At 37.6% G+C, this 11,782-nt stretch overlaps 1 protein-coding gene across 3 annotated transcripts in view; it reads right to left on the reverse strand.

Annotated features, from left to right (window-relative positions):
* Positions 1-5,000, reverse strand: part of LOC102423757 (selection and upkeep of intraepithelial T-cells protein 8-like) — a 36,423-nt gene extending 31,423 nt beyond the window's left edge. For 2 of the 3 annotated variants that reach the window (XM_014454561.2, XM_014454563.2), the window contains exon 1: positions 4,830-5,000. The gene's annotated coding sequence lies outside the window, so the exon portion shown is untranslated. The remainder of the gene's footprint in view (positions 1-4,829) is intronic. The other variant, XM_023752756.1, reaches the window with a different exon arrangement.
* Positions 5,001-11,782: the final 6,782 nt, after the last annotated feature.

Raw genomic sequence — 11,782 nt, forward strand, 5'->3', positions numbered from 1 at the left:
TCTTGATTATTAAATAAGATATTGATTGTTTAACCAATCCAATTTACCATTGCACCAAAAAAAAAAAAAATAAGATACCTAGGAATAAACTTAACTAAGGAGGTAAAATACCTATACACAGAAAACTACAGGACACTGGAAAAAGAGATAGAGGAAGACAAACAGATGGAAGAACATACCGTGTTCATGGATTGGTAGAATCAACATCATCAAAATGTCCATACTAGCCAAAGCAACCTATAGATTCAATGCACTCCCCATTAAAATACCAACGACATATTTCAGAGACCTAGAATGAACTTTCCAAAAATTCATCTGGAATAAAAAAAAAAGACCCCAAATAGCTGCAGCAATCCTGAGGAAGGAGAACACAAAGTAGGTGGGATCTCAATACCAGATATCAAGCTGTATTACAAAGACACTGTTCTAAAAACAGCCTGGTACTGGCACAAGAACAGACATATAGGAGAAAACAAGATGGCGGCATAGGTAAACACCTAAAATTGCTGCCTTGCACAACCACTTCAAAAATACAACTGAAAGACAAAACGTACATCATCCAAAACCACAGGAAGGCTGGCTGAGTGCAACTAGAAGGAAAGAGAAAAGCACACTGAGACTCAGAGGAGGTGCGGAAGTAAAGTGCAGAGGTACAGAGGCACACGCGGAAAGGGCTGGCACCTGAGGACACAGTTGTCTTTTTCAATTGGGAGGGAGTCACAGCTCCCAACTGCTCTGAACTCCAGTTCTGGGTGAGTCTCTGGGGACTCAGACTCATACAAGGAGAAACTGGACTGTCTGGCAGCTGGCAGAACTCGAGGGCTGCTTTCTCTCAGAGGTGCTTGCAGCGATTACCGTGGGACACTGAGACCCAGGGCCTCTTAGGGCAGGACTGACGATCAGCCATAGCTGTTTGCTCTGCCCTGTTGATTCCCTGAGACCCTGCCCCACCCAAGCTGTGCGCAGAGGCTTTTGCATATGAAAGGCCTGGCCCTTTGCAATCTGAAAATTACCTAACAAACTGCAGCTTGGTCAGAGAGATCCAGAACTTCCAAAAGAAGGCCCAAGGCCCCACAGAAACTTGCATTGCTTCACACCTGGGCCTCATCTGGGCACCTCCAAATCCCAAACAAAGAAGAGGAATCAGCAGATCTCTCCGTAGCTCCTGCTGGGTAGCCTCAGGCAGAGGCTAAATTAGCACCTCCTTAGAGATCTAAGAGCCAGTGTACCCAGTGTTCAGAGTGGGACCATCCAGATTACAACTCCTCAGATCCATAAGGGACACACTCAGGGGGCAGACTCAGTGAGCACCAAAGCCCCACTGAAGCAAATCTTGCCCCAGAAGGGTGTCTCCAGCACTGTTCTCCCACTGTAAACACAGCTGATTCTCACAGCCAATTGGCCTGGAAGTCAATTCCTCCCAGTGATACCAACTACAATCAAGGCTTAACTACAACAAGACTGTGCACACAGCCCACAAAGGGGTGCACCAAGAGTGTCCACCTCAGGTAATTGGGGAGGCTGAGCCACTGGGCCCTATAGGACACCTAGCAGAGAAAGCCACTCTTCAACACAGGGAAGCAGACAAAATGTGGAGACAAAGAAACAGGTCACAAATGACAGAAATGGAGGAAAGAAAAATACTAGATATAGAGTTCAAAACCACACTTCTAAGGTTTTTCAAGAATTTTCTAGAAACCGCCGATAAATTTAGTGAGACCCTCAATAAATCTAGTGAGATCCTTCAGGATATGAAAAAGGACCAACTACAAATTAAGCATACACTGACTGAAATAAAGAATATTATACAGAGATCCAACAGCAGACTAGAAGATTGCAAGAATCAAGTCAAAGATTTGAAATACGAATAAGTATAAAACACCCAACCAGAAAAGCAAAAAGAAAAAAGAATCCAAAAATATGAAGATAGTGTAAGGAGCCTCTGGGACAACTTCAAATGTACCAACATTCGAATTATGGGGGTGCCAGAAGAAGAGAGCAAGATATTGAAAACCTATTTGAAGAAATAATGACAGAAAACTTCCCCTACCTGGTGAAAAAAATAGACTTACAAGTCCAGGAAGCACAGAGAATCCCAAACAAAAGGAATCCAAAGAGGGCCACACCAAGACACATAATAATTAAAATGCCAATGGCAAAAGACAAAGAGAGAATCTTAAAAGCAGCAAAAGAAAAACAGTTAGTTACCTACAAGGGAGTACCCATACGATTGTCAGCTGATTTCTCAACAGAAACTATGCAGGCCAGAAGGGAGTGGCAAGAAATATTCAAAGTGATGAATACCAAGAACCTACAACCATGATTACTTTACCCAGCAAAGCTATCATTCAGAATTGAAGGTCAGATAAAGAGCTTCACAGATAAGAAAAAGCCAAAGGAGTTCATCACCACCAAACCAGTATTATATGAAATGCTGAATTGTGTTCTTTAAGAAGAGGAAGAAGAAGAAAAAGGTAAAGATAAAAATTATGAACAACAAATACATATCTACCAACAAGTGAATCTAAAAATTAAGTGAATAAAAAATCTGATGAACAGAATAAACTGGTGAATATAATAGAATCAGGGGCATAGAAAGAGAGTGGACTGACAATTGTGAGGGGGAAAGGGGTGTGGGGTGCAGGAAGAGACTGGACAAAAATCATACACCTATGGATGAAGACAGTGGGGGAGGGGTAAGGGCAGAGGGTTGGGTGGGAACCGGGTGGAGGGGAGCTATGGGGGGAAAAAAAGAGGAACAACTGTAATAATCTGAACAATAAAGATAAAAAAGAACAGAAATATAGATCAATAATAGAATAGAGAACCCAGAAATCAATCCAAACCACTATGCTCAATTAATATTTGACAAAGTAGGCATGAACATACAATGAAGTCAAGACAGGCTCTTCAAAAAATGGTGTTGGCCCATCAGCAGATGAATGGATTAGAAAACTGAGGTACATCTACACAATGGAATACTATACTCCTGTAAAATAGAAGGAATTCTTACCATTTGCAACAGCATGGATGGAACTGGAGAGCATTATGCTAAGTGAAATAAGCCAGTCAATGAAAGAAAAATACCACATGATCTCACTCATTTATGGATAATAAAGACCATTATAAACTGATGAACAAAAATAGATACAGAGGCAGAGCAGTATCGAACAGACTGTCAAACTACAGCGGGAAGGCCGGGGAGGGGACGAGGGCAGGAGGGCGGGGGTAAGAGATCAACCAAAGGAATTGTATGCATGCATATAAGCATAACCAATGGACACAAGACACTGGGCGGTAAGGGAGGCTGGGGGAATGTCAAGGGGGAAAAAAAGGAGACATATGTAATACTCTTTATAATACTTTAAGCAATAAAAAAAGTAAATTTTAAAAATGGTATTGGGAAAATTGGACAGATACATGCAAAAAAAATGAAACTAGAACAACAACTTACACCATGCACAAAAATAAACTCAAAATAGATAAAGAACTTAAACATAAGACGGGAAACTACAAAAATACTAGAGGAATCCATAGGCAGCAAAATCTCGACATATGCCAAAGCAATTTGTTCACTGATACTGCTCCTAGGGCATTGAAAACTAAAGAGAAAATAAACAAATGGGACTACATCAAAATACAAATCTTTTTCACAGCCAAAGAAACCATCAACAAAACAACAAGAAAACCCCCTGTATGGGAGAACATATTTGCCAATGTTATCACCATTAAGGGTATAATCTCCCACATTTACAGGGAACTCATGCAACTTAACAAAAGGAAGATAAACAACCCAATCAAAAAATTTGCAAAGGACCTAAATAGACACTTTTTGAAATAAAACAGAAGAAAGGCCAAGAGACATATGAAAACATGCTCAAAGTCACTAATCATCTGAGAGATGCAAATCAAAATGACAATGTGGTACCATCTCACACCTGTCAGAATGGCTATCATCAACAAATCAACAAATGACAAGTGCTGGGGAGGATGTGGAGAAAAAGGAACCCTCATGCACTGCAGGTGGGAATGCAGACCGGTGCAGCTACTGTGGAGAACATTATGGAGTTTCCTCAAAAAATTAAAAATGGAATTCCCATTTGACCCAGTAATCCCACTTCTAAGAATATAGAAACTTTCAAGAAACCAGAAACAACAATTAGAAAAGATATATGCACCCCTATTTCATAGAAGCACAATTCACCATAGCTAAGATTTGGAAAGAGCCTAAGAGGCCCGTCAGTAGATGAGTGGATTATAAAACTGTGGTAATCTACTCGATGGAATACTATGCTGTGGTAAAAAAGGAGTTCTTACCATTTGCAACAGCATGGATGGAACTGGAGAGCACTATGCTAAGTGAAATAAGCCAGTCAGAAAAAGATAAATATCACATGATCTCACTCATTTATGCAATATAATGAACAACATAAACTGATGAACAAAAACATATCCAGAGACAGAAACATTGATCAGACCATCAAACCTCAGAGGGAAGGTAAGGTAGGGTGGGGATAAGGGGGAGAGATCAACCAAAGGACTTACATGAATGCATATAGGCTTAACCAATGGACACAGACAACAGCGAGGGGGGGAGGGGGCATGAGTGGGAGGTGATGGCGGGGTAATGTGGGGATAAGGACACATATGTAATAACTTAATCAATAAAGAAATTTTTAAAAAAGAAAGCAGATCTTCTCTTTTGAAACACCTCACTGCCTGTTAACTTTCTAAATCCCTGATACCACTGTTCTGTGATGAAAAGATTGGCAGTGAGACCTCTAACCCCATGCCTTGTCCTTAATGTCGTTCACAATCTGATCACGTACCTGAGCCCCAGGATCCAGAAGAAATTTCTTTCCCGGTCCTTCAGAAAGTCACCTCAATGTCTCAAGGTGATTCGGCCGTGCTCCTCCACCAACTGTCGGTAACAGCTACACTTCAGTCAAGCGGGTACTCTGTTTGCCAGAGCTTCCACCTATTGCCTGCTGGAGGAACTTTTTTTTTTTCACAGTCTGAAATCAAAGACCTTTCATAGGAAAACATGCAATGTGTCTGTTTCACATATTATGAAATCTCACATCTATTTGCAGCTGAACATTGCCTCACCCAAGAGAACTCCATGTTATATTTGCAAGAGACAGGTCCCAACATGACATGCCTTAGGCTGAGATGATATCTGAGCTCAGGAGACTTTCTATATGTGTTTTCACTTGGTTCTTTCCTTGCCATCATGAGAATGCTGGGACGAACCCAAGGGGAATTTTGTTCTTATTAAGTTATATGCCCTTTATGTTATCTCTGTAAACACAATTTAGAGTTTCCCCCTACTCATCCAACCCTACTGAACTCTTTTCTACTTCCCGATACCAGTGCTGTTTTCTTCCTTAAAACCATATTACATGTAATTTTGAGAAGAGCAGAGACAAGCACCTGGAAAATAATATTACAAACTTTTTAAATTAACCAAACAATGGATTTTTTAAATTAAGCCTCCTGGATGAGGCTTAGGTAGCCTTCTGGTGGAAATTATTTGGTCCATAGGGGACTTTTAAGGATTGTGTTCTAAAAAGGGGCCTGAGCCCTGGCTGGTTTCGCTCAGTGGTTAGAGCAGCAGTTCTCAAACTGTGGGTCGCAACCCCTTTGGGGATCGGACGACCCTTTCACAGGGGTCGCCTAAGACCATCGGAAAACACATATATAATTATATATTGTTTTTGTGATTAATCACTATGCTTTAATTATGTTCAATTTGTAACAATGAAAATATATCCTGCATATCAGATATTTACATTACGATTCATAAAAGTAGAAAAATTACAGTTACGAAGTGGTAACGAAAATAATTTTGTGGTTGGGGGTCACCACAACATGAGGAACTGTATTAAAGGGTCGCAGCATTAGGAAGGTTGAGAACCACTGGGTTAGAGCATCATCCTAGGAACTGAAAGGTCATAGGTTTGAATCTAGTCGAGGGTAAGTACCTGGGTTGCAGGTTCAATCTCCAGGCCAGATCAGGGTGCATGAGGGAAACAACCAATCAATGTGTCTCTCTCATGTTGATGTTTCTCTCTTTGTATCTCTCCCTCTCCCTTGCACTCTCTCTAAAAATCAATGGGGGGGGGGATATCCTCAAGTGAGGATTAACCAAATAAATAAACAAATAAGTAAACAAATAAGTAAATAAATAAATATTTTAAAGGGGGCCTGCACATAGGCCACTAGTACCACAAAGCACAGGTGTAAAATGAGGCTATGGAGGCCATAACTTATAAGCTGATATGCATTGTCTCCAGATTTCAAACCACAACCAGGGTTTTGTGAAGCAACTCAGTACCAGGAAGCCCCAAATCTTTCTATGGTAGGGGTCTCATGTAGAATTGTTCATATAAATCTATTCTAGCTATATAACTAGACTTAACCTTTTAACCTAAAATTTCCTACTCCCAGTTTCCACCAAAATCTGATGCTACTCTTAGATAAAATCATCATTAATAAGCAATGAAGATAGGCAGATACTTCTTGTCTGTGACAACTCACAGAGCCATGGTTTTTTAACATCAGATATCTTTAGTTAATAGATTCTACACCATTTATCAAGGGTAATAAGTCTGAAGATAAGCATCCAGTCGATCCAGACCAACTGAAATTAACCAAATGCTATAAATAAACATATTCTTTCCTACCTTCCATCTGTAACATTAGATCTACCTCTTTCTGATGATGAGCATAAATTACCCCTACCAATATACTGGGGTAACTACCAACTTTCCTTAATTGCTTTTTTCTTAACATCAGAAACCCAAACACTGTATAGAACTTTTGATTCCAGCTATGATGAAGTAACAAAGGTGGGAGATAATGTCATTAAACAATAATAAAGCAAGAAAAATTTGCAAAATAATCTGTTTTAAATTTTAGAAAACAAATACAAGAAAATCAGTGAGTCAAGTCCTAAAATTGCCTCAGCTTTCTGGAGGTAATTTTTTATTGTGGGCAAAGGAACAGGGAACACAAACAAAACCCCAATAGGCCTGACTGAATTGAGAATACATGCTATGTCTCAGGGAGGCCAAGGTGCAGGAAAATGTAAGGCTGACTTTCAGAAAGAAGACAGCTATGTATAAAAATAGTTCCAGACCTCTTCAAATAAAGCCCTTTGAAAAGTGTCTGACTATTCAATAGCACATATGAAAACTAGGCAAAGAATGATCAACATTGCCTTAATGCGAGCACCAGACAAAGACAAAACAAGAAAACTACAGACTAATATCCCCTATGAACATTCATACAAAAATTCTTCAAAAAATACTAGCAAAGAGAATTTAGTAGGATAGTAAAAGGATTATACATCATGGTCAAGTGGACGTTGTTCCTGGATTACAAGAATGGTTCAACATAAAAATATGATTGATCAAAGCAATACAACACATTAACAAAATGAAAGGAAAAAAACATATGATCATCTCAATTGATGGAGAAAAATCATTTGACAAAATTCAATCTTCTTGCATAATAAAAGTACTCAATAACTAGGAATAAAAGGGAACTACCTCGAGATAATAAAAGCCATATCTGAAAAAACCACAGTAAACATTGTATTCAGTAGTGAAAGATGAAAAGTCTTTCCTTCAAAATCAGGAACAAGGTATGGATGACCACTTTTGCCATTTCTATTAAACATAGCACTGGAAGTCCTAACCAGAGGAATTAGGCTATAAAAATAAATAAAAGGTATTCATATTGTAAAGAAGTAAAATTATCTCTGGTCATACATTATATGATTATAAATGTAGAAAACCCTAAAGATCCACCAAAAAACTGTTTGAAATAATATATGAATTTAGCAAAGAAGTGTATGCAAAATCAGCACACAAAAATCAGTTACATTTCTACATGCTAGCTCTGAACAATATGAAAAGAAAATTTGAAAAAAAAAACACACATTCCATTTACAACAGCATCGAAAAGAATAAAATACTCAGGAATTAATCAAGGAAGTGAAAAACTTGTACAATAAAAACTAAAAAACATTTCTGAAAGAAATTAAAGACATAACTACATGGTAATGCATTCTCTGAGATCATGGATTGGAAGAGTTAATATTGTTAAGATATTAATCCTACCCAAGGCGATCTATAGATTCAATGCAATTCCCATAAAAATATCAATGGTTTTTTTTGTAGGAATAGGAAAACCTATTCTAAAATTATATGGAATCTCAAGGTACCTCAAATAGCCAAAACACTATGCAAAAAGAAGAACAAAATTGGAAGAATCACACTTCATGATTTCAAATCTATAGTAATCCAAACAATGTGAAACTGGCATAAAGACCAATGGAAGAGAATAGAGAGCCTAGAAACAGACCCTCATATATATGATCAAATGATGACAGAAAAGAGTGCTAAGATCATTCAATGATGAAAGGAGAGTCTTTTGAACTGTTAATGCTGGGAAAACTAGATATCCACATGCAAAAGAATGACATTGGACTTTAGCTTTGCACATACAAAAATCAATAAAATGGATTACAGACCTATGTAAGCTAAAATTATATGACTCTCACATGAAAACCTAGGGGAAATTTCATGATATTAAACTTGATAATGATTTTTTGGTTATGATGCCAAAAATACAGGCAAAAAAAGAAAAAAATGATATGTTTGGCCACATCAAAATTAAACTGTGCATCGAAGGACAAAATTAACAGAGTGAAAAGCAACCCATGGAATGGATAAAAGTATTTGTAAATCACATACTAATAAAGATTAATATCCAGAGTATATAAAAGATTCCCAAAATAGCAGCAAATTATTCAAAAATAGGCAAAAAATTGAATAGACATTTCTTCAAGGAAGATATACCAACAGCCAGTAAGTACATCCAAGGATGTTTAACATCATTAATCAGTAGAGAAATACAAAAAAACTCCACCACTTCTTACCCATCAGGATAGCTACTATCAAAAAAACAAAACAGAAAATAAGTGTGGCAATGATGTGGAGAAATAGAAACTCTTGTGCATTGTGGTGGGAACATAAATGGCACAGCCTCTATAGACAACAGTATGGAAGTTCCTGAGAAACTTAAAAATAGAATTACCATAGGATCCAAAATTTTCATTTCTGGGAATGTTTGCAAAAAATAAAAAGAAAAAGAAAAGAAAAGAATTAAAGCATGATCTCGAAGAAATGTCATACACCTATGTTTGTTGATAACTGCATTATTCATAGTAGCTAATATATAGATATTCTTCCCCTTAGGATGGGATCATGTCCCAATAAATTCATCTTAAGTTGAAAATATCATTAAGTTGAAGATTCATTTAATGCACCTAACTTACCAAACATCATAACTGCCCTGGCTGGTGTAGCTCAGTAGGTTGGGCATCATCCCATGCACCGAAAGGTTCCCGGTTCAATTCCTGGTCTGGGCACATGCCTAGGTTTCGGGGTCAATCCGTGGTTAGGGACATGCAGGAGGCAGCTGATCGGTGTTTCAATCTCACATCGATGTTTTTCTCTCTAAAAATCAATTAAAAATCTTTTAAAAACTAAACCCAAACATCATAATTTAGCTTAGCCTACCTTAAATGTGTACAGAACACTTGTATTAGCCTACAGTTGGGCAAAATCATCTAACACAAATCCTATTGATAATGCCCAGTTTCAAGAGAAAGTATCATACTGCATATTACCAGACCGAAAAAGGATAAAAATTCAAAATTTGAAGTATGGTTTCTACTGAATGCATTTTACTTTTGCACCATCCAAAAAATCATAACTCAAATCATCTAAGTTGGCAACCATCTGTAAAAGTAACCCAAATGCTCACTGGTGAAACAAGGAAAGCAAAATGTGGTATCTGCATTCAATGCAATATTTTTCAGCTTAATTCTGAAATATGTTATGACATGGAGGAATCTTGAGGACATAGTGATCAGACAAGAAGAAGAAATAAAAGGCATCCAAATTGGGAAAGAAGAAGTAAAATTATAATTATTCACAGAAGACATGATGTTGTACACAAAAACCCTAAAGACTCCATCAAAAAACTACTATAATTAATAGATGAATTTGGCAATGTAGCAGGATACAAAATTATCACCCAGAAATCTATGGCTTTTTTATATACCAATAATGAACTCACAGAAAGAGAAACTAAAAACAAACAAACAAAAAAAACCCATTTACCATTGCAACAAAAAAATTAAGATACCTAGGAATAAATTTAACCAAGGAGTTAAAGGACCTGTACTCAGAAAATGACAGGATGCTGAAAAAAGAGATAGAGGAAGACTAAACAAATGGAAGAATATACCGTGTTCATGGATTAGTAGAATCAACATCATCAAAATGTCCATACTACCCAAAGCAATCTATAGATTCAATGCAATCCCCATTAAAATACCAACGGCATACTTCAAAGGCCTAGAACAAACTCTCCAAAAATTCATCTGGAATAAAAAAGACCTTGAATAGCTTCAACAATCTTGAGGAAGAAGAACAAAGTTGGAGGGATCACAATACCAGATATCAAGCTATATTACAAAGCCAGTGTCCTCAAAACTGCCTGGTACTGGCACAAGCACAGAAATATAGACCAATAGAACAGAATAGAGGACCCAGAGAGCGACCCAAGCCATTATGCTCAATTAATATTTGACAAAGGAGGCAAGATCATACAATGGAGTTAAGACAGTCTCTTTAGTAAACGGTTTTGGGAAAATTGGACAGATACATGCAGAAAATGAAACTAAACCACCAACTTACACCATTCACAAAAATAAACTCAAACTGGATAAAGGACTTAAACTTAGATGGGAAACCATAAAATCCTAGAAGAAGCCATAGGCAGCAAAATAGCAGATATTTGTCATAGCAAAATCTTTACCCATACGGCTCCTAGGGCAAAGGAAACTAAGGAGAAAATAAACAAGTGGGACTACAACAAAATAAAAAGCTTCTGCGCAGCAAAAGAAACCATCAACAAAAACCAAGAAAGCCCACTGCATGGGAGAACATATTTGTCAATGTTATCTCCGATAAGGGTTTAATCTCCAAAATTTGTAGGGAACTCATACAACTTAACAAAAGGAAGATAAACAATCCAATAAAAAAATGGGCAAAGGACCTAAATAAATACTTTTCAAAAGAGGACATTCAGAAAGCCAAGAGACATATGAAAACATGCTCAAAGTCACTAATCATCCAAGAGATGCAAATCAAAACAACAATGAGGTACCATCTCACACCTGTCAGAATGGCCATCATCAACAAATCAACAAACGACAAGTGCTGGAGAGGATGTGGAGAAAAAGGAACACTCATGCACTGCTGGAGGGAATGCAGACTGGTGAAGCCACTGTGGAATACAGTATGGGTTTCCTCAAAAAATTAAAAATGGAACTCCCATTTGATGCAGTAATCCCACTTCTAGGAATATATCCCAAGAAAACAGAAACACTAACCAGAAAGGATATATGCACCTCTATGTTCATAGCAGCACAATTCACCATAGCTAAGATTTGGAAACCGCCTAAGTGCCCATCAGCAGATGAGTGGATTTGAAAACTGTGGTACATATACGCAATGGAATACTATGGTGCTATAAAAAAGAAGGAATTCTTACCATTTGCAACAGCATGGATGGAACTGGAGAGCATTATGCTAAGCGAAATAAGCCAGTCAGAAAAAGATAAATACCACATGATCTTACTCATTTGTGGAATATAATGAACAACATAAACTGATGAACAAAAAGTCATAGAAGCATCAAA

The sequence above is a fragment of the Myotis lucifugus genome, unplaced genomic scaffold (assembly GCF_000147115.1).
Source record: "Myotis lucifugus unplaced genomic scaffold, Myoluc2.0 scaffold_37, whole genome shotgun sequence".
NCBI lineage: Eukaryota > Metazoa > Chordata > Mammalia > Chiroptera > Vespertilionidae > Myotis > Myotis lucifugus.